The sequence below is a fragment of the Panicum virgatum genome, chromosome 2N (assembly GCF_016808335.1).
Source record: "Panicum virgatum strain AP13 chromosome 2N, P.virgatum_v5, whole genome shotgun sequence".
NCBI classification, from domain to species: Eukaryota; Viridiplantae; Streptophyta; class Magnoliopsida; order Poales; family Poaceae; genus Panicum; species Panicum virgatum.
In genome coordinates this window covers 10,538,039-10,544,038 of record NC_053146.1, presented here as the reverse complement: position 1 = coordinate 10,544,038, position 6,000 = coordinate 10,538,039, and positions in this window count along the sequence as shown.

Here is a 6,000-nt window from a genome sequence, read left to right as displayed (position 1 = left end):
CATGGCGCGACGCTGGGAGGCGGGGGCGAGCAACGGCATGGCCGGGCGGTGCCGGCGCGCGCGTAGCGGGCGAGCAGCAGCAGCAGAAGAAAGAGGAGGCGACATGGCATGGCGGGGACGCGCGTCACGCGCTTTACGCACAGACGGTGCCGTGGACGACTTGAGCACGACTCCGCTCGGCTTAGGATAAGGGCGAGGACGACGCAAGGACGAGCGAGCAGCGGCCGGTATGGGTAGGTGTAACACCTGCCTCACGGACAGTCCGCTCGGGGCCGGCGGACAGTCTGCCAGGCATCACCCAGATATTTATCTGGATGGATGTGGGACCCACTCGTCATTTCTCTCTTCCTCCTCACTTCGTCCAGAGCCGAGCGGAGCCGAGCGCTCGCGCCGTCGTCGTCCCTTTTCCCTCGATCTCCCTCCTCCGGCCACCAAACCTCGATTCCTCGCGCGGGAACCTTCCTCGGCAACTCCTCCACCTTCCCCAACCTCTAGACCAGCTTCTCCCCGGCCGGAATCGCCCCCACCACCACCAGAAACCATTGGAGGTGCTTGAAGCTTGCTCCACCGTCGATACACCTCTCCGGTCGTCCTCCACTTGAACCGACTGCGGGAATGGATTTGTGGTGAGTTCCTCGTGCTCCCCGGTCTTTTTCCCCTTCCGTGGTGCATCACCGGCGCCGGAGAACAGCCGCCGCCGCACTTACTGCCGCCTGTGGCGAGGGTCAGAAGCTAGGTATCGCGGACGGTCCGCCTGGGAGGTGCGGACAGTCCGCCGGTCAAATAGTTTTCGTCCAGAGATGATGTTGTCTCTGGTGGTTTAGCAGAATGAACTGCAGACAGTCTGCTATAGGGGAGTGGACGGTCCGCCGTTGAAGCTTGAAGTTTGTCCAGAGATGGTGTCTCTGGTGGGGTTCGTAGGATTTAACTGCGGACGGTCCGCCGCTTGGGCGCGGACGGTCCGCAGTAGAGTCTAGGATTTTGTCCAGAGACGTTGTCGTCTCTGGTGGATTGAATATGTGAACTGCGGACGGTCCGCCAAGGAGGGCCGGACAGTCTGCAGGTAGAATTAGGAGTTGTTCCAGAGACGTTGTTGTCTCTGGTGGGTCGGTAGAATAGTACGGCGGACGGTCCGCCACTTGGGCGCGGACAGTCCGCAGGGTATTTCAGTTAACGTAAAATAGTTACATCTTTGGGCTGCACTCATTTATTTCATATGCATACGTGTAGCATCCGCAGCTGAGGGCGCCGTATTTGAGGTGATCGCGGCACCGCAGGAGCAGCCGACGCAAGCCCAAGAGGAGAGGTGTGATCACCCGGCCCAAGGCCCGTCTGACCCCAGTTCTGTGCAGCAGCCTGAAGGCAAGCCCCGGTGCACATCCTATTAATTTAAATTATGACACCTATATATGTATTTGTTACTTATGCATTACGTTTAGGAGTTGTTTGAAACTCTAGTTGCATGAACCCTAGGTGTCCTTGAGTTGTACTAGTATGTATTGGGCGATAGAAATGCTATGCTAGACAGGGTTCGGTAGAAGTCGAGTAATTTTTGGTTACTCGCGAGATTAGGATCATTTTTATGTTTCTAGATATGAGTTACTAATTTTTGGATGAAAGTCTTGGAAAGAAAGAAAGAATAGAATCTGAGACCGAGCGGGAGAAGTGTAGTTCCGCCTGTGTCGGTTAAGGACCGAGCCGTTGTTGGCCCTGCTGATCATGTTTGAACTGTACTAACCGCATGCCAGGAGTAGGAGGTAGTCGAAACCGGTAAGCCGAGTACTGCCTTGCTTTGAAAGTACAGAACTTCTACCCACCCCTTAGGGCGAGTCGAGTGGCCGCGGAGAATCGGGATGCATATGTTTACTTTTGATGGTCTCTCGTAGGGCTCGGCTGACTATATGCAGGTGGGGCGGTTCTGTAGTTCAAGGCGGGGAGGGGAATTGTTGGCATGTATAGTCCGACAGGGTAAATACGTGTCGTGTTGGTTAGGTCCACCTTGCAAGGTTAAACCGAATCGATTCGCCGTCAGTCGCTCTCGGATATGAGCACCTTGGTTACTGCGTCGCAACGTAGTGTTGTTTTGGAGAAAAACGGTTATACCCATATTGATGAACTTTTGATATATCTTTTATTGTTACATTATGTTTGCTCTAGATTTGGTTATGCAAATATTAGACTATGCTAATTTATATAGAATTTGGACTGAAACAAGGAAAGTGAGGAATAACTTTAGTTGCTGTTTTCTGCAAAATAACAACCAGCCAAAAGCCTTGCATGTCTAGATATGTGGGCTAAGTTATACCCACTGGTCGGGTAAGCCTTACTGAGTATTAGTCTACTCAGGGTTTGTTGCCATAATTATTTCAGGATAAGCAGACGTAGACTTCTGTCCCTGCTGCGCCATGTTCATCCGCCGGGATGCTGAGGAATGGGAGGTTGTGGAGCCAGACGTTTAGTTAGGGATCTCCCTAGGGCACATTTTTTTTAGTTGTAGGTCCTCTTTCCTCTAGTTGAACCTGGATTTCAATAATGCAAAGTTTGTAAATTATATTTATTCACTCTTGGTTTGTAAAACTTAAAGTAAAGTATTATGTATATTTGTTGTATTTTCAAATATGTGTCGTGCTTGTACCATCTGCGCCCACCTTCGCGTGGGACTATCGGTGATGTTTCGATCGGGACGTGGGTTGAGAAAGGATCGTCAAATTAAGCCGTTAAGCTAATGAGCCCGATCTGTTCAAATGACGGCCATTACGCTTAATTAGAGTTTTAATTTGACGGTTCCGTCACAGCAGGCACAGGGCGACGGCGAGCAGGAGCTCGCCGCGCGTCGAGCGGCCATGGGTGCCGGGAGCAGTGAACAGAGAGGGGAAAAAATGGTTCAACGAAACTCAGTTCGATTTTGACCGTCCAAAACTCAAAACTTCATATAGACTTGAAATTTGGCCAATATAGGAGTTGTAGAAGAAGAGAAGATCTACAACTTTTGTTTTAGGCGAAAGTCGTTTTCAGACTCGATTCATGGATAAAAACTCGGTCGAACACAGCTAGGTCGATGTTTACTATTCAACTCGATTAGCGCTAACAACTAGATTATGCCCATGATTAGCGGGTTAAGCACATAATTAGTATTGCGATTAACACTGGGGTGTTACATACACCTAGTCACGCGAGCGACGCTCGGCATTGTTGTGGCCGGGGTAAATGGGATCTTTACCACTAGCGCAGTTCCCGAAAACCCTGGTCTTGCCAGCGCTTTGTGCGCGCACGTCAGATCAGCTTCCGCCTCGCTTCGCGCGCGGGCGACGGTTCAGATCCCGCCTTTTTACACCTTCGTTTTTTACCCGCCTCCCCTGATAGGCAGGCCTGGGCCCCCTGGTCATGGACTGGGCGGCTAACGCCAGGCGTGAGCGTCGCATGGCTTCCAGCGATGGTTCCGGGCGCGCCGGATGGATCAGGCTTCATAAAGGGCCGAATCGCATTTCGCGATTAATTTTCCGCATTCTCCTTCTTCCTTCCAAACCTTTGCGCCCCTTTGCCTTCGAGCCTCCTCGCCCCTTGCTCTTCTACGCAGATTGTTCCTCGCCTCCATAGCAAGATGGCATCCCTCGTTCGTCCCCGCCGTTTCCAAACCGAGGAGGAACTGAACACGGTGAGCCGCCTGCTTGGGTGGAGTCCACAGGAGACTGCCTGGGGGATTTGAGCAGGCTCGGTTCCCCTCGGCGATCTGCGCGCCGGGGAATTTGTGCTGTTTATTTCGCACATCTCCACTGGCTTGGGGCTGCCGATCTCTTCGTTCTTCCTACTGCTGCTGGAGGATTTCGGCCTCCAGCTCCAGCATCTCACACCCAAATCCATCCTCATGACGTCGATCTTCGTCCACCTATGTGAGATGTTTGTGGGGGTGCGGCCCTGCGTCATTCTCTTCCGCCACTTCTTCGTCCTGATGAAGTCCGGGAAGGGCAAGGATGAAGTGGGGGCGTACTATTTCCAGACGAGGAGTGATTTGAGGATGCCCTACATTCCCGGGCTTACTGGCGGGAATTGGGAGGATTGGCGCAGGGAGTGGGTGATCACCACCACCGAAGCCAACGAGCATCTCGTCATGCCGACCGGGGACCCGCCTCCGCCCGCTAGTCCTGGAGGGCCAAGCCGTTCCTGCCGTCGGAGTTTGACCCCATGCTGAGCAAGATCAGGGCACTGACAGAGAGCGGCCTCACCTCACTGCACGTGCTCAGGGACTTCCTGAAGCACCGGTTCACCCCTCTGAAGCAGCGGCTGCGTCCTGCCTGGAGCTTCACCGGACTCCATGACTGCAGCAGGACCCACAGCGGGGAGGGCAGCGATCTGACCCAGGAAGGCCTGGAGGTCTTGGTGCGTGCGGTGACGGGGGAGATCTTCATCCCGGAGCGCCTAATCCTTCCTCAGGGTACCGTTCCTCTCTGCGAGGACTCACGCCTGAGGACTGCGGTGCTGGCCGCTCTGCCGACCCTCGACGATGGTGGGCTAGCGGCGCGCCAAACTAGGGGCGACCCGGACCGTGGGATCCGAATCCCTGGTGCGTCCGAGGAACAGGCCATGCCGAGCGCCGCGGGGTCTGGCCCTTCTGCCAATGGCAAGCAGGTTGCGGCTGGTAGCTCCGCCGCGAGCGGTCCCAGCCAGGCCCGAAGCAGCTCCAGCGCATCGCCCGAGGAGGCGAGCCGGCACAGGTTGCACCGTAGCGACGGGACCCCAGTTATGGAGCCCGCTGCAAAGCGTCAGAGGACCGCTGAGGACGCGGGACAGGGTAGCTCCCGGGCCCCTGGTTCACGCGGGACCCCTGGAGTAGCCGCGTCGCCACCACCACCACCGGGAGGTGCCTCCCCCGGGCAACAACAGCAGCAGCAGCCACGAGGTGCGCCTCTGCCGCCGCCACGGCAGCCACCACCACCGGGAGGTGCCTCTCCCCGGCAGCAGCAGCAGCAGCAGCACAGCAGCAAACACGAGGTGCGCCACCGCCGCCGCCACGACAACAGCAGCAGCAGCCTCCACCACCACCGCCACCACCAGGGCAGCAGCAGCCACGAGGTGCGCCTCCGCCGCCGCCACGGCAGCAGCAGTCGCCCAGCCTCCGTGGACGCTGGAGACCCGGCGCTTCGGGGTAAGTGTTCTTCTGTTCACTCCCCTTATTCCCAGTGCTTCGCTTTTTGCTGAAGGACTTCTTCTCCTTGTTTGCCAGGGCCTCTCGTCCAGGCAGTTTTTCTGCCGCTGCTGGCTTGTCAGCGGGGGTCCAGGCGACCGGCGCCTCGGCGGCAACGGCGGAAGCGACGGCGGATGTGGGGAGCTCGGGTGCGGCGACCTCCGCTAACCCGATGGCGCCCAACGCGGCGGCGGTGGATGCACCAGTCCCAGGCGCAGCAACGCCCGATGCGGTGGCCCCCGAGGCCCCGGCTACGGTGGAAGACGCGCCGACACTGGGCTTGGCGACGGCGAGCACAGCGGCAGCAGGCGCGGCAACGGCGAGCACCTCGGTACCCGAGGTCCCGACGTCTGTACCGGATATCCCCTCCCCCAGCTCCCAACCTGCAGCAGAGGAAGAGCTGGAGGTGGTCTCTGGTAGGCTGTTCTTGTAGGGTCCCCTAGAAGAGGATGCGGTTCCCTTCCCCTGGGTGCAAGTCCGGGTCCGGCGGACGATAGAAGAGGCAACCTCTACCACCGAGGTTGCATTCCGGCGGGAGTGGGCAGTTCTAGAGAGCGAGCGTCAGCACCTCGGCGATTGGCATATCCGCCTGGAGGAGCACACGAAGGCCAAAGCCTCCCGTGCTGCCGCCACCAGGTCAAGCTTGAGGCCGACCTTGAGTCCTACAGGAAAGGGCTCCGGAAGGTGTTCGACCGAGAGCTCGCGGCGGCGGGACGGGAGAAAGCCCTGGCGCTGCGAGAGGAGGCTATTGCCAAGGAGGAGGCCAGCCTTGCGGCCCAGCGATCCGAGTTCGAGTCTCGCAGTCAGGGACTTGAGGT